The sequence below is a fragment of the Ptychodera flava genome, chromosome 5 (genome assembly GCF_041260155.1).
Source record: "Ptychodera flava strain L36383 chromosome 5, AS_Pfla_20210202, whole genome shotgun sequence".
NCBI classification, from domain to species: Eukaryota; Metazoa; Hemichordata; class Enteropneusta; family Ptychoderidae; genus Ptychodera; species Ptychodera flava.
Window position 1 is genome coordinate 39,306,130 of NC_091932.1, and position 23,796 is coordinate 39,329,925.

Sequence of the window (23,796 nt, forward strand, 5' to 3'; positions counted from 1 at the left end):
ACTCGCATCTATTGTATATTTTAGGGTTTTGAGGTCATGCCGGCTTTCAATAGGGCAGAAATAGGATAAAGTGATGACTCAGTGCACGGTTACTCTACCCCACGGTAGAGTAACCGTGCTCAGTGTGACCTAGACTTGGTTCAAGTCTGTGATTTGTGAATGTTTGAGTGGGGTGAACGCGATGATTTGTCTTCTATTTTCATGATGTGAACGCGTGAGTGGGTGAACGCAATGAGTGGGGTGAACGCTATACAGGGGAGTTTCTCCCGGAATCACAGATTGCTATAAATTATTGATGAGATGGCGTCTGTATTCACCGATCTATTATTCATTGGATGACATGATCGTATTTGGCATATTGAGAGGAGTTACCTTTCGATTCCCCGAAATATATGCATAAAACTCACGTGGCGTTGTTGATGAAATGTCGAGTGCGATCACTCCCACCATGGATGTACCACAGACGTCCATGCTCCCATAAAGTCAGTACGACCCCTGTTCATCACCAAAAACGTAATTGAACCAGCCTTCCACTATACATATCAACTTTCTTGTCGCTGATGCACACGGCCTTCAGTCCTCTTTCATTCAACTTCTTGGCTTGCTCCTTCACTAGAGCAATATGTGGGGGTATTTTAAGGTAGCTATATACCTTATAGACACTTTCAGATTTTTTTTCTCAGTTGTAGAAGTGCAAAACCTCAATAAAGTATACATTTTCTGAAAGCCATGATAATGGGAAATTCGACCGTGCACAGTACACGGTCATTATTTGCATAATAGTCACGTGACAAGCGTTTTGCTGAACCTTCCAAAAATCTGGTTTTCCTCCCTTTAGCGAACACGCTGCACGATTTCCGGTTGAAATTCACGCATTGACAAGCCTTAGCAACACCCTTCAAATCCGTGTCTGCATTTTTTTCTTGGAGTATCAATCAAATAATATAGCGCGACAACTACAATTCCTTGAGAAGCACCTTTAATCTAACACCTTTAATAGTGTATGCACAAAAAACACGTCATTTTGAGAGAGGTACGAAGGTCGGATACATTATAAAAAATTACAATTACAACGCAATATTTTTTTTAATTATAACATGCCACATGCTCCTTCCGTGTCGCGATTCGCCAGAATACGTCACGTGACCTACGGCCTCGGCGTAAAGCGATGTGTTTCTGGCAACGCACGGCCCCTCGGGGTAATAGACATGACAAGGCAATAGGTGTTTATTATCCAAAAAATGTTTTGTACGACAGCTTAATAACTTTTTTGGATCACACGTAACTGGCAATATCCCCCTTCCATAATGAGAAGTACCATGCCTGATTTCATTACTTTAGATCCAGTCAAATTGTTGGTACCGGACACACCTGCAAATCTGGGGGTCCTGTGGCAGACTGAACTTTGAGTGACCTCGATACGTTGCCCGTGCACCTTTATTTTGTATAGGTAATTGTACGGGTTCGATTGGGTTTACAATTCTAAACCTCACGGCTTTAGCACACACGAGAACCTGTACAATTACCTACTTATACCACGAAAAAAGAGGAAATTTGAAAAATATTATGACCTAGTTGTGCGGTGCTATCAGAATGATCATTTTGCATTGCGCCTTAAAACACCTAGTGTCATTAGGGATTGAGATTCTTACACGATAGATAGTTTAATACAGCTTTCCCATTGGCTAACATAGTGACTGCACTGATCCAGGTGCATATCAATTTGCCACGTGGTATGATGCATGTGCATGTCACTGTGCATCGGCCACGCTACCAGTATGGACCTATACTTGTATATCTCCGACACAATGTAATCAAGCGAAGCGGAACGGTTTTGCTCGCAGTTTGATAACGCCATACCACTGGATGACAGAGAGGATTTAACCTAACGGCAAAAATGAAAGTGAAAGATTTCCTGCTGCCGTGAACAGTGCACAATTGACTGAAATACAGGGATCTCGCGTACTTCAAAATACACGCAAGTCTACCGGATCAGGCGTGTCAGTGTCGGATGCATGGCGACGTACCCGAAGCGAGAAACTTAAAACAACTCCAGTCAAAAGCAGTGAAATATTCATTTGTGAATGTGTGGAATATCTGGATAACATACCGGCCATTCGGGCGGGTTAGTTTCAATAATTTTCTTACATTTTCCCGGCGTGACCGTTTTCGTTATTGTTCCTTCCATCGTGTTCATTTTCGACGGCAATATTTTTCAATTATTGATTATTTTCATCAAATTCAGGTTGCTGCAGCAACTTCTTTATATAAATAAGGGCTTCGATGAACAACTATTTAAAGAATGCACTGGTCATCGTCCTGATGAAGAATTCCCCACGTACACTGTGTATCAGCAATTTCCTGCAGAAAACCGTTTCTAACGCTTTACAATCCCCACAACCTGTGACAAAAGTTGATGCAAAAGTTGAAGAGTATAATTCTCCGTGCCGCTTGTCAGATACGACTACGTTTAATAACCTCGTAAACAAGTTCATCAGGCCATACTTTCATTCAAAATCAACACGGTGATAAGTTGTCATTGGAATGTAATTTCGTTAGTTCATTAAAAGTTGCCATGTGTACAATCTGCCAGATGTTTGATTTTCGTGTATGTAGATTAGTAAACCTTTACGCGTACATTGATATGGAAAGTAGTAAACCTTACGTCTGTATTCATATGATAGTGAAGTCTATTCATTAAAATGTAAGGTTTACTAATTTCCATATCGATGAACCGTAGTGATTTACTTATTTGCATAAGAACAATTGGTGTTGCGATAATAAACGTACGGTGAAAACAATGTGTCACATGACCATGAGTGGTATAAATGTATAAATGAGGACAACTAGGTCAGCGGAAAACAGACGGCTTGATATATATATTCCCGACGCGAGCACCGTTGACGCATGTCAGTATTGAAATTGGCGGTGAAATCGGCGAAACCATGGAGTTCTTTGGCTGCGGAATATCGGCATGGATTCTACTTTCTATGATAGCGTTGGTCATGTTTTATTTGTGAGTATTGGTAATATCAAAAGTTACTCTTACTACTCTCAGAGTAACTGTGCAATATCGGACGTTGTCAAAAAACAAGTAAGCTGCAGTACTTTTTTTGCCTTGGTGCTTGCACTATTTCCATGGTATATGAGTCGGACGGCAAAACTAGAGTTTTCCGTCCGACCCAAATACTCAGGCAAAACCTGGAGCTACAGTACTGCAGATAGAAGTAAATGTGAGAAAGAAATACGGTGGCCGATTAATCTCTTTAGGGAGTGCGTTGACTGAGGCAAGGTCATCAATATCTGCAATGGTACAGTTAGACAATTTGACTTGTGTAAACCGAGGACTTAGTTTAATACGACTATGGTATGATTGTTGAAACTCTAAGGAACCCTATTTACTACAGATTTCAAGAAAGTAATATGTAAAACTACACTTTACATTTGAAAAATAAGAAATAACGTCTTCGTTTTTCGAGTGCAGCAATTTAAATTGATAACAGGGCAAAATTTCAAGTCGTTTTTCATTTTTGTCTCAGACTATAGTCGAATTATGGTATGTTTTAGCATTGAGAAATTTGCTGGCCTCACCAAGAGTGGTAAATCCGAACTTTTGCTGTAAATTAAAGGCGGAGCCTCCCTATAAAAGTATGCCAAGGTATGGCGGCGTTCATTGTGTAAGTGGACACCAAACTGGCAACACGCGGGCACACGCTCCAAAAATGCCACTTTTCAGTTTTCCTCGGCCGCAATAAAACACAGACAGACTGCCAAGCGGTCAGCACGAAGTTGCTGCATATCGAACTCTGTGGTTATATTCAAAGTGTAACACGACTAGAAGACAATTTTTAGGAAATTCGAGCGTTTGTGGTGGGGAATCAATGACCGTTGGCGATTTGAACCGACCGTCAATTAAAAGCTTGCATAAACTCTGTTTGCAGGATTAGCAAAATGTGACAAAAGGTTGAGATCAGTCTGTGTAATCAATTTTATAGAAATCAAACATCGTACTGGCCAAGTGCTTAACTGGAAGGAGAACTCCACTAATGCGAGAACCTGGGATTGAAAAGTGTGGCTTTAAAAAGACAGTTTTCAATCCCCGGTTCTCGCATTAGTGAGTTCTCCTCCCAGGCACACACTGGGTTAATTCCTTTGTTTAATTTGCCCTAACGTTAGTTACACAATTTATTGCAACCGTTTGTCACCTCTGCTATTAATCCTGCTGACATATCAGTATTTGCTAGGTTTACAATTGTGCTCTGACACGGTTGCGCCTAGAAAATGAAGCGAAATTACAGGGTGTGTAGGAAGGGGCTGTGTCGTCTCGCGTAGGGCATTGGAGCTACATGTAGGCTTACCTGACGGACCAGACTTCAAACCTGTGCTCAGAAGTAGTGACGTAACGCCTAACGTGACAGCAAACTGCCGCTGAGAACAGATTATCGGTATTCGCTCTGACACAAGGTAATGCCTCAAGACACAAAAACAGGATTTTATAAATTCAGTACAAATCATACACAATCTACATGAAGTTGTATCCTCCCATTTTTCATGATCAGACATAAGTAGAGGAAAATCTGAAAGATTTTCGAACATAAACTGCCGTCTTCATTGTTTTGACGATAATGGCGCGTTGTCGACAAGCTTTTGTTCTGGTAATTTTGAAGTCCTTCAAAATGAATATGGTTGATGCGATCACAACTACGAGGTCTGGAGCATTTCGCCAAGCCGCTTGAAAGCTATAACTCCTAAACCTTGGCCTACTGCTGTATGTTGCAAGTCGAAGTCTGTCCATTCGGCTATTAGAATCTATGTATAGACAATGAGTCGCGCGTCGCTGTTTTCCAATGGGTAGAGCATTGACGTAATTTACGTCCATTGGTTTTTCTCCGTTCAACGAATGTCTTAATGTCTAGGGGTAGTTCAGAATGAATACATGCTGCAAAACTTTGCAGAATTTACTTGAAGCAGTAGTTTTGGTTTTTATTGTACAATATTTAATGGAAGTTTGTCTTCGTCTTTGCGAGTCGTCAAAAGGTTGTGGCGTGTGTACCCTTTGATGACCCTCACTGGCAAGAAAATCCAGCAAGATATTAGGTGGTAAGCTCAAAATTACTGACATATTTGAAAATGTCTTACTTTTCTCATTTCCAGATTTTAAAAACTGGAAACAAATTCTAGACCTACCATTACGTACTCTATTGCTGACGGACATCGGCCTGTTCCGCATTCATTTCTTGACGTGGCCCAAGGCGAGAGAATTATTCATTCGCCTTTCAGTGAGGGAAGTTTGACGAATTTCCCTAAATTTACTTACTTTTTAGCTTATTTTTTCCCGGATTCTCGGGCTTTGCTTTTAATCAAGGGAAATAGCTTAGTGTCAGAAGATTTGAACTTGAGTATGTAGGGTAACAGAAAACGCATTTTTCAGGGTCGCATTCGATTTCGTAATACCCAAATACGACAACCCGCCAGCGCAGGCTTGGAGACGGTCAAGCAGCGCTATGAAACTAATCAATTCGAATGCGGCTACATGCTAGATCTTAAATTTGCATGGCGTGATCAGAAAACGAAAACAGCACCATATGCGTGCCGATAATGTTGTCGTCACAAGATGCGAAGTTATGCCTGTTAGGGTCCTCGTCCGATTTTTGTATCCGAACATGTGGGGTAGAGAAACCGTGATCCGAACTTGCCCGAGATATCGTACGATGCCGGACATCGCTTGATCTGCTAAAAAGTCTTTTCTCAGGACTGCTTACCAACGGCTTTTTCAGTGCCACTGAATTTAAAAAAAAAAGAGAATAGCTAATACATTTATATTAGTCCCTCGGCACGGAGGAAATTTGCCGTATCTGACACAGTGCCTCTTTGTGAGTGGAGGGATTGTGACTGTGTAAAATTTCGTAACATTGTGCAAGAATGTTCGTGATCGGTGAAGGTACATGTCAAAGCAGATGGTTTAACACTGTGACCAGAACCGTGAAATTTGTGTTCATTGAGTCAGTCGTCATATTTGGGATCTGGTTGTTGGTATTGATGTTGGTGCGAGTTACAAAATCACCATCTATATTATTCGCCATGTATTTTCACAGTAGCCAGATAAGGCGATTTACGTGTTGATTCCTATGTGCAATACAACACGGCGAGGACTAATAGAATCCCACACCACAACGGGTTGGGATGGAATGTCTCACACGAGTTGGGGAGTTCTGTCTCACACGAGCCGAAGGCGAGTGTGAGACAGAATTCCCCAACGAGTGTGAGACATTCCATCCCAACCCATTGGGGTGTGGGATTATTTTCTCACGTCCCTCCAATATCTTTAGAAAATTGCATTTTATTGTCAGAGTGGTAGGTTTAAACTATCAAAAACCAGCAGCCGATGGCTCTTGTTTCATTTGTATCATTCCGCACAGAAAAATGAAGTTCCTTTCATTGATGAGCATATCAAACACGTTAACATGTATATTACCGATATGGCAATTTTGTTTTGTTGGTCAAGGTCATCTGAGGAAAATGATGCGAAACAACTCTGGTGGCCATCTGTTGATGACATTGCGTGAAAGCTGTCGTCTGCTACAGCCTCGTGTGCAAATGGCTCGCTCATCGAAGTCTTTCGCTAACTGTATCGCTGTCAAGTCAGTTCTTCTCCAGGAAATATGTCGACGAGCGTAAAAAGCCGATAGGTTTGTAATGGCCTGAATTCTCCCGTCACAACATAAAAGCGGTCATCCTCCGAGTATTTGTTGCCGACGCCGCGCTGACCGTACTCAAATCTAGAACAACCTGTTCACTCTGCGGGTCAGTCGTCTGTCCGCTATAGTGCCAGTTGTACATTACGCGATGTTCTATTCGTCAAATAATTCGTACAGAGAACTGGGCGCTGAGCAGAGTTGACCAATCAACATACGTTTCACATACGAGGTGTACGGTCGCGCAACAATACAGAGTGTGAGAACAAATTGTTCTCACACTGTGTTCTCACACTCCCAGCGCACTGGGGACGTGAGAATATATAAACGCGCGACTAGTTTGCGCGTCACGGTCAAGTTTACACGAGTGTTTGATTGACAGTGAGTTTCAAACCGCCAACGACCATTTCTGGCATAGATTTTCGTCATCTACGCACGAAAACCCTAAAATATCCTCGGCTGGTCTTATCAGGTTTTGATTGTAAGTGCATCGCTTCATTGCAAAGATACTAACGATGATAACTTGTAAGAATATGTGACCTTTTGGGATCGATAAAGGCGAAAAAAAGCCGCATTTACTGGAGCGTGAGCTTGTGTGTTTAACCTTTACGTACTGTGTCCTCTTACACAATGAATGCCGCCTATGCCTTGCCCCTTTTTATAGGGGACATGCGTCTTTAGATACTCGCATCTATTGTATGTTTGAGGGTTTTGAGGTCGTGCCGGCTTTCAATAGGGCAGAAATAGGATAAAGTGATGACTCAGTGCACGGTTACTCTACCCCACGGTAGAGTAACCGTGCTCAGTGTGACCTAGACTTGGTTCAAGTCTGTGATTTGTGAATGTTTGAGTGGGGTGAACGCGATGATTTGTCTTCTATTTTCATGATGTGAACGCGTGAGTGGGTCAACGCAATGAGTGGGGTGAACGCTATACAGGGGAGTTTCTCCCGGAATCACAGACTGCTATAAATTATTGATGAGATGGCGTCTGTATTAACCGATCTATTATTCATTGGATGACATCATCGTATTTGGCATATTGGGAGGAGTTACCTTTCGATTCCCCGAAATATATGCATAAAACTCACGTGGCGTTGTTGATAAAATGTCGAGTGCGATCACTCCCACCATGGATGTACCACAGACGTCCATGCTCCCGTAAAGTCAGTACGACCCCTGTTCATCACCGAAAACGTAATTGAACCAGCCTTCCACTATGCATATCAACTTTCTTGTCGCTGATGCACACAGCCTTCAGTCCTCTTTCATTCAACTTTTTGGCTTGCCCCTTCATTAGAGCAATATGCGGAGGTATTTTAAGGTAGCTATATACCTTATAGATACTTTCAGATTTTTTTTCTCAGTTATAGAAGTCCCAAACCCCAATAAAGTATACATTTTCTGAAAGCCCTGATAATGGGAAATGCGACCGTGCACAGTACACGGTCATTATTTGCATAATAGTCACGTGACAAGCGTTTTGCTGAACTTCCAAAAATCGGGTTTTCCTCCCTTTAGCGAACACGCTGCACGATTTCCGGTTGAAATTCACGCATTGACAAGCCTTAGCAACACCAAATCCGTGTCTGCAATTTTTTCTCGGAGTATCAATCAAATAATATAGCGCGACAATTACAATTCCTTGAGAAGCACCTTTAGTCTAACACCTTTAATAGTGTATACACAAAAAACACGTCATTTTGAGAGGTACGAAGGTCGGGTACATTATAAAAAATTACAATTACAACACAATAGTTTTTTATTATAACACGCCACATGCTCCTTCCGTGTCGCGATTCGCCAGAATACGTCACGTGACGGGAAAATAGATACGTCTAGTCCCTACCGGATCGACAAAAGTGACGTCAGAGGGTATTTTTTGAAAAGGTATTTCCCTAGGGAAATAGTTCTGACAAAATTCGGAAAAGTGCCCTGTCAAGTGACCGTAGTGTCGTCTGCAGCTTTGCAACAATGGAGAGTAACTAGAACGTAATGTGCGTCCGGGATAAGTGACGACACATTCTCTAAAACAGATTTTCCAACATTTTCCAACATTCCAACAGCGTAGGAACTTGAACAGCTTGTCGACGGAAAAAGATTCAAGTTCAACTAAGGATGTCGCAAGGTATGCTTAGAATATTTTTTGAAAGAAAGTGGTACCACATACAACTGAAACCGCTGTGAAAACATCACCTAGTAAACTTGTCACAATGGATTGTTGCGGTGCAAAACATCAACACACATTAAAAACTATATAACAATACAACATGAGCATGTGGTGTGTTATAAAATACCTATAGCCTGGACTGTATTCGGGCTATAGCCCTCGTCTATTACCCCTCGTGGCCGTGTGTTACCAGAAACACATCGCGTTACCCTTCGGCCAACGGCTTCGGGGAATAGCGATGTGTTTCTGGTGACACACGGCCCCTCGGGGTAATAGACGGGCGCTATAGCCCTCATGACAAGGCAATAGGTGTTTATTATCCAAAAAATGTTTTGTACGACAGCGGTCAGTTTAAAAAGTTAAAAAAGGTATGCATAAAAACAGAAAGGCAGCGAAAACTACCGTATATAACACTATTAAAGATATCACTAGAAACATCACATACACAAAAACTGGGATGTTGACAAGTTATAGAGAAAGATATTAAAAACAAAGGGAGGGGGGGGCTGAACATCCCAAAAGAACAATAACTTTAAAAGCAGTTATGAAAAACAGTGGTCGATAGAACATGTTAAAAACAATGTTGACTTGTCGTTTTTCTTTTGGTGTGGTACTGAAATTGTAGTGGGAATATACGAATGTTTTCATCTGTTTGTTCTAGTTCTTGGGACCCTATAACGCCAACGAGATGGTAAAATATTAAGTTCCTGATAAAGTGGGTGGTGATGGTTTCTCACAATAGAATTGACTATGTTTAAAACTTGTTTTTTGTACAATGTACTGAGACTGGTTTGTTGTGCTCCGATAAGTTTACTACAAATGTTAAGTATTCTGCCAAATTTGTTCTTGCACTGTTCAGTACGGTTTGCAGACCAGAAAATGAGTGAAGAACTTAAAACGCTTTTAATACATGATCTGTAGAAAAGCACCAGCATCTTTCTCTTAACTTTGAAAAAAATCAACTTCCTCAAGAAGAACAAGCGCTGTTGGCATTAATTAATGTCATCCTCCCATCGCAACTTATTGTCAAAAAAGAAATCAAACGCTTTCCTGGACTAAAGTGCCTTTCTTCAAGATATGAAATTTATAGCGCAGCCAAAATAATTAGGTTCGTCGCCAGAATGATAAGGGATTTTTGTCTTCAATGATTTGTATTTCACGTTGTTTCCAGATTTTATTTTGAGCGCCATGGAATATGTGCTATTACAAAAAAAACACTGCAGGCAGATTTTGGTGAAGTCAAGCAATACGAGTCAACGCCTCTTCCTATGATTTGAACAGCTTTTCAGATAATTGATTATTTGTAAACATTAATTTGACAAACCATAAGCTAAACCGTCACGACAGCTCTGCTAACCGCAACATCTGTTCCAGGTACGCAACTTGGCCACTTTCCACATTTCGAAATATGGGAATCCCTGGTCCAGCTCCGTGGCCTCTTGTAGGAAACTTCATTGAATTAGGCACGGTGAGTTCGGAAAACTCTCCAAATCACGAGTTGAGTTATCAGTTAATCAAGCTATCAGTTAGTCAATAGATTAAGCAATAAACTGTAATCAGCACATCTGCGGCATACCGCTCTAAAGGCGGGTCAGCTACGCATTATCACATGTATTTATCCGTCGTTGTTAGTCTTGCTGTTTGTCTGTATGCTTTGAATCGTGCTATTTTACGTGGTCTAGATATACCAGTGCATTATAACGACCAAGCTGACCCGTCATGAACGGACAAAGTTCGACATTCAGTAACTAAATAAAGAAGTGAGTAATAGCTATCGTTATTCTTTCGCGACTGAATGTATTTATTGAGAATTCAAAGTCCCCAGTTTCAAATTCGCCATGAGATTTGTTTGAATGTTCTACCGCATGAATAAGATATAAACATATCGTATCGTAAAAGCATTACTCCTCTCTTATTGTGGTAATATTTGCAGTGTTTCCACAAGAAGGAAATGGAATGGTACAAGAAATACGGTAAAGTTTTCGGGTAAGTTTGATTAATAACGTCAGATTAACTCTTAAAATCGGCCTTCATAATACTTGTGTACAGCCAAAATAAACCAACGGAAACTACGAACTTTTTCACCTCATCCACATCAGCGAATCGTGTTTTGAACAACCTGACTGGCTCCTGCAAAACACCAGAATTGAACGCGATATTCTCTGATCTTCTTCAAATGTAGTAAGTAGATAGATACTGGAGGGAAGTAGGTATCAAAATTCATATAGGGCAATACTACTACTACTACTACTACTACTACTAATAATAATAATAATAATAATAATAATAATGTTTTAGTTGACGAGCAGAATGGTTTTCGTAAAAACAGGTCTTGTCAAAATCATGTTTTTGTTCTTACATCGATTATTAGAAACAGAATGAACAACGGTCTTCCTACTTTTGCAATCTTTGTTGATTTACAGAAAGAACTTGATTTTGTATAAATAAATATAATTCTGTATAAAATTATACTAAAAACATTGATGGGAAAATGTACAATTCAACAGCATCATTATATTCAAATGCGTCAGCTTGTGTTAAAGTTAATGACAATTACACTGACTGGTTCAATACATTGCATGGTGTAAGGCAGGTTGATAATCTTTCACCAACTGTATTTTCTATATTTATCAATGACTTTGTTGTAGATTTAAAACAGTTAAAGTGTGGCATTCAAATAAGCGATTATAATGTATCAGCTCTGTTATATGCCGATGATATTGCTGTAATTTCGCACAAGGAAGAGGACATGCAAAAGATGCTGGACTACATAACTTCATGGTGTAGAAAATGGCGTCTTTTGATAAATAAAAATAAATCGCACAGAAGACGTAGAGGTATAGAGAGAAATAACTTAACGTTTCGATTAGCAGATGCTAAATTACAGTATGTTACAAAATGTAAATACCTTGGGGTTGTGTAAAAAGAATCTTTGAATTTCAAATATATGGTTGAGATGCTTGCAGAATCTGCAGGCAGAGCTCTAGGTAAAATTTGTTCAAAATTTAAAACTGTTAGAAATATGGGTTTTCGTACATTTTACAAAATTTTATGATATTTGTTTAATGCTTATTATGGGCTATTGTTCTGCTATCTTGGGATTTGCATTTTATGTAAAATGTGGCAATATCAAAAATAGAGCTCTTAGATTTTTTCTGGTAGTTCACAAATTGCTCCTACTTCAGTCATGGAATATGATACTTGTTGAATTTCATCAAAAACTAGGCACTGGACCAACATGGTCAGAAACTGTAATAGATTGGTGAATATGGATTATAAACGCAGTTAAAGCAGACAGAGTAATTCAATGGTCTGATAAAGTTAACAACCAACCTAAACTACGTACCTATAAGATTTTTAAAAGGACCTATCTAAGGGTTAACTATTTATGATATAATTTAGAGAGAAGTACCGCTCACTTTATGCTCAGTTTAGATTTGGGATCTTACCAAAACCGGCAGATATATAGAAGAAATTGTACAAGATAGAAAATGTATTTATTGTAATGACAACGCGCTTGAGGATGAAATGCATTTTTTATCAAATTGTTCTTTGTACACTGAATGCCCGACAACTTTATTTGATGATTATTATAGTATTTGTAGACATTTTGTAGATTAAGCAGATGTTCAGAAATCCGATTTTTTGATTAATAACGCCAGTGGGCGTAAAATAAATTTCTTTTGTTAAGCTTACAAAAGACGACAATCGCTAACATATGTAAGACGTTAATTTTCAGCCATTTATCTTGGTTTTCAAATGACTTACTTTATTTGTAATGTGAAAATGTAACTATTTTCATTTGGGTTTTCTGGAAACAGTCTTCCTCATATGTACTTAACTTTGTTTTAAAGTGACAAATAAGCCTGTTGTGGCTTGCTTTGATCACTAGTCACTATAATAAATTACTACTACTACTACTACTACTACTACTACTACTATGATGATTGCAATTTCAAAAGAAGACAAAAGACAGAAACGCCTCATAATCTTCTTAACACCTCGGTTAATTCCGATTTTTCGAGCCCGGGCTTCTTGCAGTCATTCGGTTTTCATATTTGACATAATTATTTCAAAGTAAATCAGACTAAAACTTTCTCAATGTGGATCGTTCACAAAGGATTTACGAAGGTCGTCAACCGGTGCTGGAAGTGGTTGATCTAGAGATGTGTAAACAGATATGCGTGAAACACTTCACGTCGTTTCAAAACAGAAGGGTAAGTGCATGGCTGTTTCGATCATGAATGTTTGATCAACTTCACTTTGATCAATAAGTGGAACGATGTAAGGCGATAGTTTCATCTGCCTAGCCAGCGTAACTTGACCATACACGAGCTAATTTATGAGAGAAAAATTACAAAAAACGAGTTCGTCAAAGCGAAGGGCAGGGTTGTTAAAAAGTGACGCGTTAGTGGGAGACACATTACAGAAACAAAGAACGATTGTGTTATGAAAAATCGCTAATTTACTATTAACAGAATGTTTTTCAGAGATTGTTGCAAGACATGAAAGCTTATTTTAAGGTTGATATATTTAAGGTATCTAAATTCCGTTTTTATGACAACGGTTGATACGTTGAAATGTTTTTTTATCGATTTTAAAGCCGTTTCTACTCGAGAGTAAACCCTTCAACAACAGAGTGACGATTCTTACTGGTCAACGGTGGAAAGACAAAAGGAACATTCTAACACCAGCTTTCAGTGGAGCGAAAATGAGAATTGTAAGCTTGAGTTTTCGCAATGTTTTATTTGTCCCAACAAATATATCAGATAACATTCTTCTATTGTAGTAAGCTGAGAATACCAACTTCAATGCAGCAAAAACTTAGATCAAGTTTATTAGATTACAAGGGGAAAGAAAGTCACATGATATAAATTCTTTGAACTTCGACACGTACCTTTCTCAGCATCCCCTCTTTGTGTAGCAGTTTGCGTCATGGAAGAGTTGATTCCCGAAAGACTATAATGAATCCCGATATTGTTTCTTTACAGATGGCTCCTATTGTCGACAGCGTTGCAAGCACCATGGTACGAGTTCTTGACAAGCACTGTAAAAATGGAAAAACAGTACAATGTAAAGAGTAAGTCCTCTTTTTACGGTGTATTCTTAGAAAAGCAATAAAATTGGTGATTTTTTCATCGCAAAGTAATCTGTTACCGTGGTGCCTGAAGACAGAGGTCTGTTAAATGCTATGGAGCCTCCCTTTAAAAGGACGCGAAGCTATGGCGGTGTTCATCGTGAAAGTGGACACCAAACAGGCAACAACCGGGCACACACTCCAGAAAATGCCACTTTTTAGTTTTCTCCGGCCGCAAAACGCAGACTGCTAGGCGGTCAGTAAGAAGCTGCTGCCGATCAAACTCTACGGCTATATTCAGAGTCTTATGCGACTGGAAGACAATTTTTTAGGAAATTCGAGCGTTGGTGATGGGGAATCAATGACTGTTGGCGATTTGAACCGACCGTCAATCAAACGCTTTAATAAACTCTGTTTGCAGGATAAGCAAAAGGTGACAAAAGGTTGAGATCAGTTTGTGTAATTAATGTTACAGAAATCAAACATCGTACCGACCAAGTGTTTGACTGGGAGGAGAATTCCACTAATGCAAGAACCTTGGATTGAAAATTACGGGTTTAAGGCATGAGACAATTTGGCCTCCCAATACCGCGTAAATGGTGATAGGACCTCGTTCACATTGTCTTTTGGGGGTTTAATATGCAATCCTCATCATCCGGCGAAATGTTGATCAACTTACAACACTAACGCAAGAGCGATTGGAAGCAGTCCAAGCGTAGTTTTAGTGGTCTGTTGCATTTGTTACATTGCATGGGCTTTTTGAAATGTGTGCTTTCCACTTTTAAAAAGTAATTCGTGCTTTACGAAAAGCTGAACGAAACTTTCATGTAATGTGAGAACCAAAACATGGATATTACCTCAACAGTTCACTGAAGTTCTTCACAGCCTCTATCAGTTTCTGAGCGTGTGCACCGGCGAGTGTAAGACTAGCCTCTAGAGTCGACATTACAAAAAATAAAATAAAATAAAACTTTATGCGCACATTGTGGGCAATGGACAGAGTCAAGCATGATTATCATTAAACATCTAATACATAAATTCATAGTTCCCTTATCATTAACCCAAAGTTTACTTAATAAGCCTTTACATGGCAGAAAATTGTGTTATATTCTGGTTCGTACTAACAATCTGAATATTATACCGTTGATTTCCCTTTTTGATTATTCAATCAGATGAATGCATTTTCGACCATAATATGCGAAATCATAGTAAAATAAAATAAAATAAAATATGAATAACATAGAAACTTGATGGTTCATGATGCTGACAATTTTGTTCGACATATTTTCAATGAAACTCTCCTTTTAAAACTGCTTACCTGACCCCTTTGAATTATTTCAGAGTCTTTGGTGGTTATGTGATCGACAGCATCGGCAGTGCTGGCTTTGGTGTTGACGTGAACTCACAAGAACAACCTGACCATCCATTTGTCAAGAATGCCCAGATAGCGTTTGCGTCTGGGCTTTTCAACCCTTTGTTTCTGATTGTTTGTAAGTGCCCAATTGGTGATGCGTAATCAAGATATGGCTTAATGTATGCGTATTCGGCAGGTGTGAATGTATTGAATGGGTGGGTTATTGGTTGCGTAGGAATCTAACACTAATATACATCAACAAGTGAATGAGTGATGGTACAGACATATTAAAATTTATGCGTTTATTTCTTTGTGATTCGGTTTTACCACAATGATAGGCAAAGTTTTATGTGTCTCTGAAATCAAAACCGAATGTTAAAAGTTGAAATATATACCTTATTCTTGATTTTGAAAGAGGATGGTTGAAATATTCCTCGAGGAAAATTTAACCAAAAGTTTGAGTCTTTCACTTTCGAGGCGCATAGGCCTACTACCTTAATGTTAGATGCGACCAGCATACTAGCTTACTCATAGTCTGATATACTAGCATGCCGTCAAAGGTGAAGCGTAAAAGACGTTATCAAAGTCTTTCTTCTTATCCGATTTCAGTCTTTTTCCCGTTTTCTTAAACCAATATTAAAATGGCTTAACATCGGTTTTATACCCAAGAGAGTAATAGACTATTACGTGAATTTCGCTAAAACCGCAATCGAGATACGAAAACGACGAGATCCCGCAGAAAAGGTAGGTAAGGTCATTATCTCCCTTGATTAAATTTTTTTCTGGAATAGACGGAGAGAGATTTTTACCAAACATTGACAAGCTGCCAGTATAGACAAGGTTTGCAGATCAGGACTATCAATAATCTAACATATCTTACAAAGTAGAATTACAGATACGGCAAATTTTCGGGAAAGGAAGGATATGCTAGACGATTGCTAAATCATGGCAATAGATATTCAAATAAACAGCTATTTTATCACGTTTTTTATACACTTCTGTAGCGTCATAATCCATGGCGTGTACGCTTGCCTTTCCACAGAGAACTGACTTTCTGCAGCAACTGCTAGACGCCCATGAGGTTTATGATCAATACATCAAAGAAAATGAAGCAGACGAAGATGAGAATGGGGTTCAACTTATGAGAGATGGAAAATCAGACACACATGGTGTCCATAAAGGTTTTACATATGATGAGGTGCTGGCTCAGGTAAGTATAGTAAAAACTGTGACATTACGCTATGCTGCATGACATTTCAATATTATAAGGTTATTCACAAAATACTGGGATTAATGTCCTAGTACATCGTACAGAGGAGGTATTGTCCGAGACGCGTAGCGTCGAGGACAATACCAAAGCGTATACGATGTACTCGAACATAAATCCCGGTATTTTTTGAATAACCTTATTATTATACACCGTTTTAGTCCAACTTTACCAGAAAAAAGTCCACTTTAACGCGTTTCTTTGATTCCCGTCGCGCACTGCTACAATCAATAACCAGATATGAACTGAATATGCTCACGTGTTTTACAACAGGTTCATTAATAGTAGTACGCTTCACAGAACAATAAGATATATGTTATCACTAAATGAAGCAGGTTTTTTTCAACATCGCACAGTACTCTCAGATTTTAATCACTAATTACAAAACTTTATTTAATATGCAAATGAGCTGTTAATTAACTTGACACTGCTCAATGCTTCATGGGACAATTAGATATCCATCAGATCAACATTTGTAGCACGTTTTATTTAATTTAATGCAATAATTTTAGAGTAATGTCACTAATTACAAAGTTCATTAAATATGCAAATAATCCCAAAATCAACTTGACACTGTTCAATGATTCATAGCAAAATTAAATATTTATCAAATCAATATCTGTAGCACGTTTCACAAAATTGGTGCCGTAATTTCAGAGCTATATACCTAATTACAAGGTTTATTAAATATGCAAATGAACACTTAATTAACTTTACACTACTAAATGCTTTACACAGTAAGATATCTGTCAGATCAGTATATGCAGCAGTTTTCATCACATTTGATGCAGTTATTTCGGAGTTCTATGACTAATTATAAAACTTCATGAAATATGCAAATGAGCTAATTATTAACTTGACACTGTTCAATGCTTCTCAGTACAATTGGATATTTATCAGATCAACATCTGTAGCAAGTTTCATCAAATTTAACGCTGTAATTTTGGAGTAATATCACTACTTACAAAGTTCATTAAATATGTAAATGAACCCTTAATTAACTTCACACAACTAAATGCTCTACACCACAATTAGATATCTGTCGGATCAGTATCTGCAGCAGATTTCATCACATTTGGTGCAGTTATTTTGGAGTTATGTCACTAATTACAAAACTTCATAAAATATGCAAATGACCTATTTGTTAACTTGACACTGCCAAATGCTTCTCAGTACAATTAGATATTTATCAAAACAATATCTGTACCCGATTTCAAAGACTTGGGTGCCGTAATTTCAGAGTTATATACCTAATTACAAAGTTCATTAAATATGCAAATGAACCCTTAATTAATTTCACACTACTGAATGCTTTACACTACAGATAGATATCAGTCGGATCAGTATCTGCAGCAGATTTCATCACATTTGGTGAAGTTATATTGGAGTTATATGACTAATTACAAAACTTCATAAAATATGCAAATGACCTATTTATTAACTTGACACTGCCCAATGCTTCTAAGTATAATTAGATATATATCAGATCAATATTTGTTGCAAGTATCATCAAGTTTGGTGCAGTAATTTCAGAGTTATCTCACTAATAACAAAAGTTCATTAAATATGCAAATGAGAAGGTAATTGACATGACACTCACAGTATCATCATAATGTTCTGAGATTGTCATCTGTGAAAAGTTTCATGAAATTTTGAGCAGTATTTCTTGATATATGTCTACACTGTCATTACCGTCTCCATAGGGAAACCATTGTACGAAAAAAAAACGATATTGCATAACTTCATTAATATGCAAGCCACACTAACCAAAATCTAATCAGTTCTTGCAAGTAGCATATGGTACCTGTCTACCAAATCTGACTTGAATCCGTCCAGGCGTTTTTGAGTTATCGTGTAAACAGACAGACAGACAGACACACACACACACACGGACAGACAGACAGACATCGCTATGACAATAGCCCACGTGTTTCACACGTGAGCTAAAAAGAGGAAATTAAATAATTCAGATCAGTTTATTGAAATAAAGCCAGGAACAGAGGACATCCTCAATACAAAACAAGGTGGGGCTCTCCGCTAAAGATTTTTAATTCTAACGTGAGTTGATCGTTTCTTCTCGCGAGAGTTGGTTTGTTTCTAAATAGCGGCGCACACCGATAACCGAATCCAGCTTTCAAAATTGATCGAAAATAATTATTTTAAACCAAATTTCTTACTTCCTTTGGAACAAAAAGATTCTATTGTCTAAAAAACACATTGTCCAGTAGAATTTGTGGTAGATGACATCTTTAATTTCACGCAATCCGTGATAAAGTTGTCAAAATGGCCGCCTCCATGTAAACAACAGGAAGTGCATTCTTTTCAAACTCGTAGGGTATATAGAGATTCCATTCTAAATATATTCATGTACACACGTTAGTCTGAATGCTCGCTTTCGGTCGCTCTCCCTGTGCTCGCTATATTATCATTTATTAAAATCTTTGTCATTGGAAGACATCGTCGGATAAAAGTAGGTATAAGGTAAGCGGGATCTGGGGTAGTATTTTACATGTTTACTAATTAGCTCACGTGTTAACACGTGGGTTAATGTCATAGCGATGTCTGTCTGTCGTCCGTGTGTGTGTATGTGTGCTTGCGTGCGTGTGTGTGTGTGTTTACACGATAACTAAAAAAACGCCAGAACAGATTCAAAACAGATTTGGTACACAGGTAGTACTGCTACTTGCAGGAACTGATAAGATTTTTGTTAGTGTGGCTTGCATATTGATGAAGTTATGCAATATCATTTTTTCAGTACAATGGTTTCCCTATGGAGACGGTAATGACAGTGTAGACATAAATAAAGAAATACTGCACAGAATTTCATGAAACTTTTCACAGATGACAATCTCAGAACAATATAATGATACTTTGAGTGTCATGTCAATTATCTTCTTATTTGCATATTTAATAAACCTTTGTTATTAGGGACATAACTCTGAAATTCCTGCACAAAACTTGATGATACGTGCTACAAATATTGATCTGATATATATCTAATCATACTTAGAAGCATTGGGCAGTGTCAAGTTACTAATAGCTCATTTGCATATTTTATTAAGTTTTATAATTAGTCCTATAACTCCGATATATGACTGCACAAATATGATGAAATCTGCTGCAGATACTGATCTGACAGATATCTAATTGTGGTGTAAAGCATTTAGTTCTGTGGAGTTACGTATTTAATGAACTTTGTAATTTTGTCAAACTCAAAATCTGTACACGTCATTCCCTCCATTCAGAAGTCACATTCGCAGGTCAAGTTGTTGTGTTGAGTAAATGCTAAAATTTTCTAGTCTGTTTACTGCATATCCAACACTCTGTAAAGCGTCCTACTGTTAATGAACATGTTGTAAAACACGTGAGCACATTCAGTTCATATCTGGTTTTACATATTGTAACGTCGTCCATTAGTTATGTTTTAATTTTATGAACTATCGTCATAGTAAAGTTAGCACATTATGTTTATGTGAATTGCTTTTCTCGAATTCTATATTTCATTCGAATATAACTGTTGATTTGTAGCCAAAGTGTTTAAACAAAAGCTGATGTTTTAACAGTCTGCCATCCGCATTTCTATGCTTGAACATCTACTTACCCCGCTATAATTGAGTTGATTCCTAGCCCAGGCATTTTGAGCCAAAAATTAGACAACTCGTGAATACATTTTACAATTGCTTCAAGTTGCTACTATGTAAAACTTATTTTGTAACGCACAACGCAAAACGTGATGTTTTATTTATTTATAAATGTGTTTATTTATTTATTTATTTATTTATTTACTTGTAATGAAGGATTTCCCATTTACAATTACAAAACGGGAAAATGACCATTCGAGGTTGTAATATCCTGGATTCCTCTTAACAAAAAAAAGAAATATCATAAAAGTGAAGCATACAACTATGTAAGATCTCTAAATAAAAGCATTTGATGATATAAAAATAATAAGATTATTTTTTTAATAAATGACAATAATATTCGATAAATCTACCATTATAATTTTACAGTCACTGTCATTCTTTATGGCTGGTTATGAGACAACGAGTACCACGATGAGTTTTGTTGCCTACACCATGGCAACCAATCCTGACGTGCAAGACAAATTGTGCGCTGAAATCGATGACGTAATGGCAAACTATGACCAAGTTACATATGAAGCAGTATCTAAGATGTCATATCTGGATATGATTGTTTGTGAAACCCTTAGAATGTACCCGCCTGCCACAAGGTGAAAGCAGCTCATGATTTTCGTCGAGATTCTTTTAACGTCTGCAATCTCCAACTCCCACTTTGTAACATTTTTAAAACACATTTTTTTAATGCCAACGGTTGATATTTGACGTGGCGACTGGGTGCGGATCGCGAGATATTGATAAAAACATGTCATTTCCCGAGCTTATTTTTCACATCCCGAAGTTTTACGATCGTTTGTGATTTTGACCCGAAATCCCCCGATGGTTTGTTGTCGTGCTGATTGACGATATTCTAGGGAGTTTACAATAAGTTCGAACGACGCAATTAATGTATTTCCCACTGCAAGACTTTATATACAGCATTATGCCTTTACCTCAGGTAAGTTTTGTAAAACTTCTCCTTAGTTTTTGTCGTTTTCATTATTCTAAATCAGTTGTACTGTATTTTTAACCAACACCACATAAACATCAGTTTTTACGTGTCAAATATTAGCCGCCTCCGGTGACTACATTTTGTCGTCTGCCACACAGTACGCCGCCCGCGTGGTATGCGTCTATGCGTACCACTCGGCGGCCGCTATGTATCAACCGCACGTAACTGTGCTTATCACCTATGCGAATTCTGGTGGAATCAAACTTTGTTTCCGTTTTTTCTCAGAGTCAGTAACACTCAGCTTTCCCCCAGGGGGCATGACCGATCACCGACGCGAGTGGTACTTTGGCATACAGCAGCGTAAACGTAGACTCGTACTCCATAGCTTAGTTGACAATTGCCCCAGAGCCGAACGTTCGATGTTCGGAATGTTGAATTTAGGTGGGCCACCGAAATTCAAACTTTTACTTTTTTGAGGACATGTTTTTATCGATATCTCGCGATCCGCACGCAGTCGCCACGTTAAAGATAGACCGTTGGCATTAAAAAAACGTGCTTTAAAAATGTTACAAAGTGGAAGTGCCACTTTAAGGGGGGCGGGTTGTCCTGTCTGCGACTGAGTACACGGGACCGATACGATGTATCTGTTTCTGTGCAAAACATATCCCGACATCCCTTGCGAATATACACATTTTTAATGGCGGCTGACGGGAAACTTAACTGTGGTAGGAGCACTTTCATATAAATATAGGGATGCTACCATAGTTTATTAGGCAAAGTCTTGTAGTAATTGAAAATTGCAAAACCGGTGAACTATGTACTTGCATAAAATGTTCAATTTGCAGCACATTTACTCGACAATGTTTATCAACAAGAAGTTCGTCGTACAGCCGCAGAGAGGTCGACCCTTAGATTTCAAAGTCCAAGCCGTCTCAACATGTTCATTGAATCTAGCATCAACAACCAGAACAACTATGATATATCATCATCATCATCACCGCCACTACAAACATCAACAGCAGCACTCGCATAACAACTATCCTAGTAAATAATTATAGCCATCTGGACTATGAATGCTGGTCTTAGCCTTGACTTGAAAACAGTTTTCGTATCACCTGCGACGATACTCAATCCTTAAAGCACTTAGGAAACCCAAAGATATTAATTTCGTACCATCGTTTCTCAAAGCCTTCATATCCCACATGTATATAGACAAGCTTTGGTAAATAAACAATTGTGGTAGCTGATATGGAGTATATCATATTTATGTTAGTATGTATTGTTTTGTTGAATGCAGCTGACTTTACAATGATTTGTTGGTACCTTATAATTACAGATTTGAACGAGTGTGTTACGAGGATGTAATAATTGCTGGAGTCCACATCCCGAAAGGAACATTTGTTACTGTACCAATCTATGTAATTCATCATGATCCGAAAATCTACCCTGAACCTGAGAAATTCGATCCAGAGAGGTAGGTAGCCAGGGCTTGTGTCTTCTTTAGGGAGTTTCCAGAATTTACTTCCAGCGGGGCCTAGATGATTTTCTATGTTCCTGGTGATTTTTTCCACTATCGCCTTGTAAATTATGAAGAACATCTATGGCCCCCTTCATATTTCCTGTTTTTTCCATGCCCCCCCCCCCTTCCAATATATACATGCATGCATGCATGCATGCACTAAGACATGTACAGTCTTACAAGTTTATCACACTTTGCAGGAAAAATACAGTGCTCATTTAATCAATGATATAACAAAACTTTTCGGAGATATAACTTAATGGTCATTAAAAGCATGTGTTGCAGTGACTGCAAGTGACATACTTTCTGGAAGGCTAGTAATGAAGACACTGAAGAAATAAGGTTGTTCATTTCTGAAAAAAGTTAATTATTATACATGAATATTTCTTTCACAATGTTAGCTATGAATGATCCATTTTATAGCCAGTTTCTTGATTATTTTTATCGTCACTTTGTCCCAGATGTTATATAGTGGTCTATATCAAACACTTTGGTTGTAAATTTTGCCAATTTTTCAAGTTGTGTTTTTCAATAAAATTACATACTAGTAGCAAGTACTCAGAGGAAGAATTAATATACTAATAATACACAAAGTATGGTGTGTTCACTATTTAGACACGTTGTCTCACTTTTTTCATAAGTACTATCCCATAGGTGGAAAAGAATTGAACAACTTGCAACGGTAAAAGTTTGACTGTGGCGGATACGGACTTTTAAGGTTGGGGACTACCCAACTCAAGAATCTAGTCATTTTCTAAAAATCACATATGTTGTAGCTTGTAAAATGAATGTTCCCTATCTACTTTTTTGGATATTTGACATCCAATCATCCATTACACCATGATTTTGAGCTCCACACATGAATTTACTGCAAATTTGACCTGTTCAAAACAAAACAGTAGCCTAGGTGGATAAAAATATTATTTCATTACACTCTTGATTCTTAAGTATCCCTTACAAGTAATATTTATGATATACACATCGTGTATGAAGTTACTCATCCAATAACAAAGATGCCACCTCATTTAATGTAATAAAATTTTGAAAAATGCCGAGTCTGCATTTTTGCATCAGTGATCTTTCAAAGGAAAACGTACAATTATCAAGCACAGTGAGATGGTATTTGTTTTATATTTTTTAATAAAG

The 23,796-nt window shown here is 38.2% G+C and overlaps 1 pseudogene; it reads left to right on the forward strand.

The window, feature by feature from the left end:
- The window catches only part of LOC139133897 (cytochrome P450 3A8-like), a 31,185-nt pseudogene that overhangs the window by 2,990 nt on the left and 4,399 nt on the right, over window positions 1-23,796 (forward strand).